Source organism: Budorcas taxicolor, chromosome 17, assembly GCF_023091745.1.
Source record: "Budorcas taxicolor isolate Tak-1 chromosome 17, Takin1.1, whole genome shotgun sequence".
Classification (NCBI taxonomy): domain Eukaryota; kingdom Metazoa; phylum Chordata; class Mammalia; order Artiodactyla; family Bovidae; genus Budorcas; species Budorcas taxicolor.
The window spans coordinates 6,592,731-6,604,716 of NC_068926.1; the positions used below are offsets into that span (position 1 = coordinate 6,592,731).

The 11,986-nt window shown below is 44.3% G+C and overlaps 1 long non-coding RNA gene across 1 annotated transcript; it reads left to right on the top strand.

Moving 5' to 3' along the window:
• Nucleotides 1–3,339: 3,339 nt before the first annotated feature.
• LOC128062660 (uncharacterized) lies at nucleotides 3,340–5,580 on the top strand. Its single transcript, XR_008200820.1, has 4 exons — nucleotides 3,340–3,466; nucleotides 3,578–3,661; nucleotides 3,820–3,887; nucleotides 5,469–5,580. It is a non-coding gene; the product is annotated as an uncharacterized LOC128062660 (long non-coding RNA).
• Nucleotides 5,581–11,986: the final 6,406 nt, after the last annotated feature.

Genomic DNA, 11,986 nt, shown 5'->3' on the forward strand with positions numbered 1-11,986 from the left:
CTGCACTGCTGTCTCTCTGCTTCCTGAGACCAGGGGCCTAGCCAGGATATGCTCTGCTCATGGCAGTGACAGAGCTCAAAAGTGAGTGGAAATGTGTAAGCAGCTCTTAGGAGCCTCCTCGTGGAACTCATGCATCGTCACGTACTTCCCTGGCCCGCCATGGGTCACAGCCAAGCAGCGGGGAGTAGTCTCCTCCCTTAGAGGAGCTGCCTCGTTTTGTGGTAAGGATGTGAATAGGGAAGAGGGGGAACTGGGGCCAGTAATGCAAACTGAGACTCAGTTAACTTCGAACTGTGCCCCAGCATGTGCCAGGCTCTGTGCCGGGATCTATCAGCAAACAGGACTGGCTTTCCCCCCACCCCCAGCCATCCAGGAGCTTAATTCTAGTGGGATATGGAAGGGATTTCACATTCAATGCTACCTCCTTCTTGTCTGTTCTGTGTTGTTTCACTAAGGGATGAGCCCACTGGCATGTTTGCTCCCGGAGGCCAGGAATCATCTCTGCTTGGGCAGCTTTGTCCCCCAGCACCCAGCACTGGGCTTGAGGCGAGGCAAATGCTCGCTAATAAATGTGGGAGGAAGGGAGGCATTTTCTCTCTTTCTTTTCTGGGAATCACTGAATCTCTGTCAATTCATCCACAGATTGCAAGGACTGAAATGACAGAAATTCAGATCTCTAGATTAGCAGATGATGCAAAGCTGGGACACAGAACAAATGACAAGTGACAGTGTAACTGGATTTAAGAGAATTTGAATCATCTGGGTGAGAGAGCCCACAGATGGCAGATGCCTGCTCAGTGTAGAAAAATGGGTCATGCCTCCCAGACCAACCACCACACAGACTCGGAGTCCTGAGAGGAGCAGAGCCTTTGTGTCGCGGGCTGATCGTGGAAGAGCGGGGTCTCCCCTGACACATCGGGGCACGAGCTCACAGCAGGATGGCACACCAAGCTCAAGAGGGGGTGCGGTGTCAGTGAGGCTCTTGATCTTGGCCTTCCCTGTGCAGACTGAGGGTGAGGCTGAGCAGAGGGCCAGCGCCGCTGCTCCCACCATGCCTGAAAGCAAGACCCAGCCCTTGGCGCCCACGAAGGCCGGGGACAGGAAGCCAGAGGTCCTCATCTCAACCCAGTTCTGCTTCCTGAAAGAGGCCCCCTGGCCTTGGTTCCTTTACCTGTGATGCAGGCATTAGGATACCCATCCTACTTAACGTCACAGGATTTTAGTGAGATTGCAAGGAACAACAAGAGTAAAAATAAACCCAACTCAGGGAAGATGGGTAGTATTTGGTCTTGAGCAAGGCAATGTTGCTCCATGATTGGGGAGGAGATGGAAGGCATGAACCATGCAAGAGATTATTTCCAAAGTTCAAAGTAAGAGAAGATTCATTGAGGAAAAGAAACCTTGAGGAATGATTTTCCATATTTTGAGGTGTGAACGTTTCAGAGGCCCAACTCCTCTAGGAGGGTAGTAACTGTGGGAAGTAAATTATTGTTGAAGTTAATTGAAGCAGAATGAGAATGAGCTCAAAACACACCTACATCCCTTTCAAACGAAAGGAAATGGAGAGATTAAGAGGAAAGGTCAAGGTGGGTGGTAAGCAAGGGGGCAAGGCGGGCAAAGGTCAATGTTGACAAGACAGACGTGTTCTTTTCCTCCAGTGGTTGTGATCTCAGACGTAGGTTTGGCACAGGCAGGCAGGCCCCCCGCTCAGCAGCTGCCTTCCTTCCTCACCTGTCAATGGTGGCTGCAGAGGTCCCTGTCACTGGGAACTGTCCCGTGAGCTTCCTCTGATGGCACCAGGGTTCTTCATGGATCATGGTGTCCGTGATCTCAAGCCTGCCCCTTCCTCTCCCTAACCTGCAGGCACTAAGAGGAGGAGCGATGGGGGTCCTAGCAATGTGGAAACAACTTTATACATCCACTGGCCTGAAGGCAATAGCAACAACAACAGAATTTATATAATCCATGAAAGCACAGAATTGGGTAGTAAAACTGCATTAGCCATCCATCTCTCTTTGTAAAGCAAATTCTCACCAACTGCCACCCCCATAACAGAGCATCGCTCTTCACCTGGATGCAACTGACCCCCTAAAAAGGGAGTGCCTGGATACCTCTGAGAATTACGCAAATGCAGGCCGCATTCACAATCAGGGTGAGGCATCAAAGATCCGAAGATGTTTCCAGGCTTGAGTTACGAGGCCTCGAAAGACAATGACTCTTTCATAGGGTTTTAGATTATGGTGATGTTCTGCAAATCCTGCTCCAGTCACACAATAGGCCAAGAGCAATTAGCGCTAATTAAACTATCCCCATAAAGAGGTTGCTAGGCTGACACGTTGATATCCCATAAATACACTGAGCCTGCAAACATTCTCAAGGGCTTGCCTTCCACATCACCTCGGGCCCTGGACCCTCCCGCCCCAAGAGTGCTCACACCTGAGTGTAACACCACTCGGCCAGAACACAGCCCTGAGGCCCACCATTTGGCACACTGAACTACCTGGGGATCCTACTAAAACGAGATTCTGATTTGGGAAGTCTGGGGTAGCGCTTGAAATTCTGCAGGGGGATCAAGCTCCCTGGTGGTGCCGAGGCTGCTGCACTCCAGACATCACTCAGAGAAGGAACATGGTTGTACAGAAGCCCTCCGCAGTCTGAGGGGGGATGGCCCAGGTTAGGGGCAGGGAGAGCAAGTCAAGCCATCCTAACGCTGCACTCCTAATGCTCTGGCCTTCCTGCCCTGCTTTACAGCCAGAGAACTATGGACAAGGAGAAATAAGCAAGCAGTATATCATGTAGACACCAAAGTGACCCTCAGAGTCACCCCAGATGCTGGAAGCCTCACCTTCTATGGAGAGGAGCAGAGATTAAGAAAAGCAAAAGAACCAGCCTGTGAGAAAGATGAGCCCAGCAGTAGCTCCACCCCTGGGTTCTCTGTATCCTGCGCCTGCCTGATAGATGTAGCCCCCAAGGATGCCCTGGGCCACCAGTGATGTGCGGCTTTTCCAGAGATGGAAGGATCGGGGACCAGGTGAGCCTCTCAGTGGCGCTGAGAACCCTTGTCCCTGGGCACAGCCTCCCTGTCTGACTTGGCACCACAGTGCACAGAGAGGACCTGGATTTAAAGGCTGGTATAGCACGTGGCCTGCAGGGAGGGGCGGGGACTGTGCAGGCAGGCAGCAGGCGTGTGTGTATGTGTGTGTGTGTGTGTGTGTGTGTGTGTGTGTGTGTGTAGAGAATGTGAGCAGTGGGAGCGGCAGGCAATGGGCAAAGGTCAAATATTAAAACAGAATTGGCTGAGGAGCTTTGGCAGGACTGACCGTGGTGAGGTGGCAGCCACGAAGAGTCAGCCAGCAGGAGGAAGCAGTGCCCATCGGGGACGGGCCTGAAGAGGCCGGGAGAGAGCACAGACTACAAGAAAGTGAAGTTAGGAGACTCAGCAGCCGGCTCTGCAAGCAGAGGCGAGGTTTGTAGCAGCCCTATAAAATCGTAGGCCAGCCAGTCATAAAACTACATTATGATATTATAACGATGTGGCTGCAGAAAGCGTCAGTGACAATATGTTGCCTGTGGCCAGTTTCCGTTTTAGCTCCGCAGTGATGTGACTGAAATGAGAAGCGTGCCATGAGGCCACAGAAAGGGGCCTGCATATGCGCTGTTGGTAAAGTAACCTCGGAGCAATTTCCTGACCCAAAGTAAAGTCAAGGGGTGCAAAAAGTGGGAGAGGGAAAGGGGGGACATTTGCTTGGGTGGATGAGACTTTAAGTCTCAGGGACTTCCCTGGGGGCCTCATGGTTAAGATTTCACCTTCCGTTGCAGGGTGTGCGGGCTCAGTCCCTGGTCGGAGAGCTGAGATCCCACGTGCCTTGGGGCCAAAAACCCAAAAGGTAAAATAAAATCAATATTGTAACAAACTCAATACAGATTTTTTAAATGGTCCACATAAAAAAAAATATAAAAAGAAAACAGTCAAAAGAGCTGTGAGGGGAGAGCCTCCGGGGACGCCTCCCTTACACAGAGATCGCTTAGAGACTGGAGCCCTCTGACCAAGAAATTTGCCCTTGCGTCTGTGGCCTTTCCTTTTTCTTCTCTCTGACAGCCTTCCTCTGTAGCATTTTCAGTGCAACTCCAGCCAAGTCTGCTATTTATAAAGCAGGAGCAGTTTTACCACAGGGCGTGGTGTTTAATTTGAAGAGACGTCAAAGAGTGAGGGGCAGATGGCTGAGCCAGCCGAGCCTCTCGGTGACCTTGATGGGACACCCAAGCCCACAGGTTCATCCTGAACTTCCTCCAACAGATCCTGAGTCGATCAAGCTCTGGGGCAGAAAGGATGAATTGATAATCCAGGTGCCTGCTTATTAATTTCTAGTGGATCTGTGGATAGCTTCTGAATGAGACCAGTTCAGATGATCCATTCCAGAACACTGTTCAGTTCAAGAGACTTGCAATATATATCACAAAATCACTTGGATTTCGAAGGTCTCAAATCTTTTGGGGGGACATAATTCAACCTGTGGGTTTCTCAGGTGGTGCCAATGACAAAGAATTCCACCTGCCAGCGCAGGAGACACAAGAGACTTGGGTTCAACCCTTGGGTTGGGAGGATCCCCTGAAATAGGAAATAGCAACAAATTTCCAGTATTTATTCTTGCCTGTAAAATTCCATGGACAGAGGAAACTAGCTGACTACAGTCCATGGAGTGACAGAGAGTCAGACAAGATCAAGTGACTAAGCAGTGATTCAACCTATAGCTGTAGTGAGACTACAGTAGTGATACTACATTGTGGTCCAATTAAACTTGAAGCATCAATTCAGTTAGGAAAGGCTGAAGGCAAAAGAAGTGGGCAGCAGAGAATGAAATGGTTAGATAGCAAATTCAGTGGGACATGAATTTGAGCAAACTCTAGGAGTTAGTGGAGGACAGAGGAGCCTGGAACGCTGCAGTCCATGGGGTCACAAAGAATCAGAGACGACTTAGCAACTAAAAAAAACAATAATTCCGTATCTAGTATTAGCTACCATGGAGGCAGGTTTTGAGGTAACCAGGAGTAAAGACCTTTCCTGCCCTCAAAGGTCCCACTGTCTATAACAGGTGTATATATGAGCAACTTACTTGGCTTTCTCCACTCACGCAAGAAAGAAGTTTAAAACATTGAATATATTGATGCCTAGGTTCTACTCTTGACCAGTGAAACTAAAGCCCCGGGGATGGGACCAGCAGTATTTGTATTTTTTAATAGTTCCCCAGGTATGATGGTCAATTTTATGTACTGACATGACTGGGCCACAGGGTACCTGGATATTTGGTCAAACATCATTCTGGTGTTTCTGTGAGGGCTGAAGGTCTGAATAAAACAAAAATTCTGACCCTCACCTAAATAAGAGAAAATTCCTCCAGCCTGGTTCCTCATGCTAGGACTTTTTTTTTTTCCTTTTTCCTGTCTTTAAACTTGAACTGAAACATCAGCTCTTTCCTGATCTTGAGTCTGCTGGCTTTTGGACCTGAACCACACTATGGCTCTCCTGGGTCTCCAGCTTGCTGACCACAGTGATTCAGACTTGTCAGCCCTCGTAATCCTGTGAGTGAATGTCTTGTTTTATGTGTGTATATCTATATGTGTATGTGTGTGTATAGATCCTTTGGAGAACCAGATGATCTTAATATGCAACCAGCATTAAGAGACACTTACCTATAAATAACAAGACAAGGGAATGATTGATTCTGCCTGGGGAGGAAGTGAAAGTGAAAGTGAAGCCACTCAGTCGTGTCCGACTCTTTGTGACCCCATGAACTGTAGCCCTCCAGGCTCCTCTGTCCATGGGATTTTCCAGGCAATAGTACTGGAGTGGATTACCATTTCCTTCTCCACGGGATCTTCCCAACCCAGGGATTGAACCCAGGTCTCCCACATTGTAGACAGACGCTTTACCATCTGAGCCACCAAGGACTTCACAAAAGCTATCACATTTGAGCTGGGCCAGAAAGAATGAGCAGCATTTGCCTTGCCAAGCAGATGGGGTTAGAGGAAAGAGTCTTAGCAAAGAAGAGAGGGTGGAAGGGAGGAGACATAACTGGAGGTGAAATGGAAGAGTTGGGAGGGGCCTGATTCTGACGGGCTGCAAATATCAGTAGCGTGACTCAATAAATCAGAGAAGATTGAAACGTATTACATTAGCAAGTGATGTGCCCTTTCTGCATTTTAGGAAGACAAATTGAGAACTATGTAAAAGAGACTGAAGGTGAAGGGGACCAGTTAAGACATCAGTGTAAGAGCCTGCTATGGACTGAATGTTTGGGTCTCCTCCAAATTCATATCTTGAAACCCTATCCCTCAAATGGTGATATTAGGAGGTGGGGCCTTTGGGAGATGATTAGGTTTCCATGAGTTCACAATGCTACTGAACTCAGTCTGGCTCCTCAACACAAAAATCCATACCTGAGAGGCAGTTGTTGGTAAAAGGAAAGTTGCTTTTAATTAGAATGCTGGCAATCTAGGGAGAAGATGGACTCATGTCCCCCAAAACCGACTCCCAGGATTCTGCTCAGCCAGGAAAGTTTTAAAGGGAAAAGGGGAACTGACTTTAGTTAATCACTGAGATAAGGGGGGTCAGACTGGCTGCCATTTCCCACTGCGGGTAGACTCATCAACTTCTTGTGATCTTTCTTTAGATATTATTGTGTTCACATGGTTTGCAGGATTACTGCAGGGAGAAGTTAGGGAAGAGATCTGGTCATCTATTAATTCTTTGTTTCTACTGATTTGATCTATGGAAAGATCCAACAGGTTAGACAAGGTATTGTGTGATCAAAAGATTTGAAAGGTGTGCTAGGGCCAGAGATGAGTAGAACATGGGGTGCCTGGTTGAAGATTAGTTACAACATAGCTCTGCAAAAGTGACAGGACAAAGGAGTTTCCTGCTAAGGCTGGTTTCTGGCAACGATGAGGGCGTAGCCCTTCTGGTTAAACTAGTGCCCTTGCAGGCAGAGGAAGACGCACCAGAGCACTCGCTCTCTACCCTGTTCAGATGCAGCAAGAAGGCAGCCGTCTATAAGACAGGAAGAGGGCTTTCACCAGGGACCAAATCTGCCGGCACCTTCACCTAGGACTTCCTGACCGGTAAAACTACGAGAAATAAATGTCTGCTGTTCCAACCACCCAATCTTTGGTACCTTTTTATAGCAGCCCAAACTAAGAAAAATTCCAAGCAAGATATGGCATGACCCCAGACTCGAGAAAAACAGGGGTGTTTTTTTTTTTGCATGTTTCAGAGCTAGTCAATGGGATGATAAAGATGGAGAACTCCAGTGTTTACCCTAAAACAGGAAGAGTGTGCAAGAAGGGATAAACTTAGAATTCAGAAAATATTGAATAAGATGGAGGTAGGAACATCTACCCTTCCCCTGGAAGTCAAAAGGAAGGACTTAATATTTGCTAAATAATAATCTAATATAAAACAAAAGAGACAATTATCTAGTAAGTAAGTAGAGGGAAATCAGAGAGGAGATACCCTTGGTCATCCCTGGGGTGAGTAATGAATAATCTAAAACATTAATTTTCATTTTAAATCAACAATGAATATATAATGAAACAGAAGGGAAAATTAGCATACATTTTAAAGATTAAAAGGAGAATGCTAGGAAAGGTGTTTGCAAGTACATTTAGAACTAAAAAGGATTTGGGTCCTGCATTCTTTTCCTTTGCCATTAGAGGCGCTGTGTTGGGAGAGTCTGAGCTGGTTCTTCTTGAAGAAATCAGACCCATTTCTGAGAAAGCGCTCAGAAAATTCAGCTGAGCAAACTACCCTTTGCGTCTAAATTCCAACCTAGGGATTTAGAGCAATCACAGTAGTCCAGAGACTTCTTCTTCTTCTTCTTTTTTTTTTTTTTTGAAGAAAAGTAAAGTCTAGGAGGAAGTTTGGCATTTAGCAAAACTCATGAATCTTGCTGCTTCCCAGGATTTCTTTCATTTCTTTAGAGAGAGATTATTCAGTATCACAAAACGCTTTCTTCTATTAAAAGCCTATAAAGCAAAAGAAACACTTTTCCGTTGGCTGAAGTGAATTCAAATAAGTAGCCGTCTGGTCATCCCATCAAGGCTTTCCATTGACTCTTTGATCAGTCACGACCTGGTATACTTTGTCTAAAAATACAGCAAAACTTCGTTTTCTGAGGCCTGCTCATTGAAAATTGGTATCTACCTTTTCAAAGTTTCCTTTCATTATAAAACAAGTGTGGTTCCTTATCTTGCCCGTTCTTCAGGAGAGAGCCCAGAACATTCAGACAGCCCTTGTGGATGGTGTGATCACTGGGATCACTGTGTCCTCACTGGCTGGGGCTCAATGACTCTAAGATTCTGGAGTCTCTAAAAGGACTGCTAGGATGGATGCCCTGTCTCACCTCTCCTGACAGTTCATTACATTGATGGGCCTATAGCACATCCCTCCTCATGAGCCCATGTCCTGGAATTCATACCCTGTCTACTCCCCTCCAACTGAATCTGGGCGAAATCTGCAGCTTTCTTTCATCAAGAGAATGTGGCAGGTGAGTTGCGGTTCTGTTTTAGGACCAAGCCTTATGAAGGCCTGGCAACTCCCATTTCTGCAGTCTTGGGAGGCCTGAGGTGCTAGGTAAGATGTCTGGCTTCTCTGCTGGAGTGTTCATTTGGAGAGGATGTCCTGAGCTCCCAAGGAGAGAAAGAAAGAAAGAGAGAGACCCAGCCGTTCCAGCATCCCAACTTTGCCAACCCAGAGCTGCCTGGCTAGCTCAGTGTAGTCACACGAGGACAGCAAAACAAGCACCCAGTTGAACACAGCCTAACGGCAAAATCACAAGCAAGCAGAGCGATTGTTGGTCTTAATAACTAAGTTGCAGGGGGAGGGTGGGGTGGGGGGGCGCACTTTGTCATATAGGAGTAGATAACCAAAAAACAAATACAACTATGATTCTATAAAACGGAGGTTGGCAAGGATTGTGTGATATGCCAAGGATCTGACCCTTTTCCTTATAGAGGTGATAAAAGTTAGAATTGCTCATTTGCCCAACAGATTAATCTTGTCTTTTTATTCTGCATTTTTGATGCTGACGACAGAAAGACTGCCCCTCCCCGGAATAGCCAATTCTTAGGGATTATAAAGGGCTCCACACCTTTCGTATGGAAACCAACTAATCCAGAGCCCAAATCCCATCCACCTCCTTTAGAGGGTGCTTATACTCAGGGCTCATGTGCTGGGCCACTAAACACCTGCCCTAATCACTCCAGAGCCAAGAATTAGAAAACTAGGGGCAGCCGCTGTGCCTCAGAGCCCGCTGAAATCATTCAAACCACCCAATCCTAAGTCAAACTACCCTACTTCACCAATTCTTTCACGCGTACCAGAAAAGACTCTTGTCCGAGTTTTCCCCTTCTCCTTCCTGACTAACCCTGGTGCCTCCCCGTGCAGCCCCTGGAGCATGGCATGTCCCCTCCTCTAGGAATATGAGAGTACAACAAGCTATTTTCAATGGTAATCATAGCCTAATCCATCAGCCTTGCTGCAGCTAAATAATAAAACCTACTCCAGTATTCTTGCCTGGGAAATTCCATGGACAGAGGAGCCCGGCAGGCTACAGTCCATGGGGTCATAAAGAGAGTTGGATACAACTTAGCAACTAAACAACAACATTCTCCTATGCTGTCCCAACAGTCTTTACCAAGGGTCATCATAGTTTACCAAGCCTTCCTACATGTCATATGACTTAGTAGGTTTATCATACTGAATTTTTGAACAAATGAGTTTTATCTTCTTTTATTACCTTTTTCTGATTATAAAATAATAACTCATTAACAATTTGAAATGTAAGGAAGAAATTTTAAATCACTCCTACAAGCACTCAGAGATAACCACTGTTAACATTTTGGTGTATGTCCTTCTGATCTTTTTTCCATACCTATATTGTATGTTTTCCAAAATTTATATTAAACTCACTATATCTTGTAACCTACCTTCATTTTAAGCAAAAATATTTTGTGAGCATTTTACTGTGCCATTAATTATTCTAAGATAGGAATTTTAAATGGCTAAATTCTAGTTTTCTAGTTTATGATTACCCATTTATATATAATACCCATTTATTAATAAATACCCATTTATTAATCCATTATGTGAATTATTTCAATCTTTTAGTATTTATTTGTTTATTTGGCTGCACCACGTCTTAGTTAATGGCATGCAAACTGTTAGCTGCAGTGTGTGGGATCTAGCTCCTTGACCAGGCATCAAACCTGGGTCTCCTGCATTGGGAGCACAGAGTCTTAGCCCCTGGACCATGAGGGTAGTCCCTGTGAATTATTTCTAATACTTTTCTGTGAAAATGCTCTGATTAATATCCTCATATGTACTTAGTCATAAATTTTATGAACACCTCTGATGTCTTAGAGTAAATTCCTAGATGTAAATTGCTGAGTCAAAGAACATGCACATTTTTAAGACTTCTGATACTTAAAAAAATTTATTGAAGTATAGTTCATGACAATATTACATAAATTACAGGTGTACAACATAGTGACTCATAATCTTCAAATGTTATATTCCATTAATAGGTACTACAAAATACTGGCTATATTCCCTGTGTTATACAATACATCCTCATAGCTATTTTATACATAATGATTTGTATCTCCTTATCCCATACTCCTGTCTTTGCCCATCCCTCACCCCTCTCCCTGCTGTTTACCATTACTTTTTTTGCTATGTCTGTAACTTTTGACACTCATTTGTCAAATTTCTCTGCAAAACTTATCCATTTATCACAGAGCCCTTTGTGAATATTTTTGTTTATGTTTTGGGTTTTTATAAAATAAACCTTTAGCCAGACCCTTCAAGAAAAAAATGGAGAGGACGAAAATCAATAAAACTATAGATAAGTATATATATTCATTTTTCAGATTCTTTTCCCCTGTGCTATATAGAACATCCTTGTTAGTTACCTTCTTTATGTATACTGCATGCTAATTCCAACTCCTAATTTACTTCCCCCTTTGGTATCCATGTTTGTTTTCTGTATCTGTGAGTCTACTTCTGTTTTGAGAATAAGTTTATTTGCATCTTTTTTTTTTTTAGATTCCACATATAAGCAATACCATGCAATATTTGTTTTTCTTTGTGTAGCTTATTTCGTTTAGTATGGTAATCTCTAGTGTAGCCATGTTGCCACACATGGCGTTGTTTCATTCTTTATTATGGCTGAGTAGTATTCCATCGTATGTATATACTACATTATCTTTAGCCATCTTCAGTCATTGGGGACTGAAGTCGCTTCCCTGTCTTGACTATTGCAAATAGTACTGCATGTATCTTTTCAGATTATAGTTTTCTCCAGACATATGCTCAGGAATGGGATTGCAGGATCATATGTTAATTCTATTTTTAGTTTTTTTAAGGAACCTCTATGCTATCCTCCGTAGTAACTGTACCCAATTTACATTGCAATCAAGAGTATGGGATGATTCCTTTTCCTCTACGCCCGCTCCAAGGGTAGACTTTTTGATGATGGACTTTCTGACCTAAGTGAAGTGATATCTCATTGTAGTTTTTATTTGCTTTTCTCTAATAATTAGTGATGTTGAATGAGCATTTTTTATGTGCCTGTTGGCCATTTGTATGTCTTCTTTGGAGAAATGTCTATTTAGATATTCTGCTTATTTTCTAATTGCTGTTGTTTTTTTTAATTTAAATGTGGAGCTGTATGAGTTGTGTATTTTGAAAATAAATCCCTGTCAGTCTTATCCTTTTCTCTCATTCTGTAGGTTGTCTTTTTGTTTTATATATAGTTTCCTTTGCTGAACAAAGTCTTTTGAATTTAACTGGGTCCCATTTGTTTATTTTTGTTTTTATCTCCATTACTCTAGGAGACAGATCCAAAAAGATATTGATGTAATTTATGTCAAAGAGTGTTCTGCCTGTTTTCCTCTAGGAGTATTATAGTATCCAGTCTTACATTTAGGC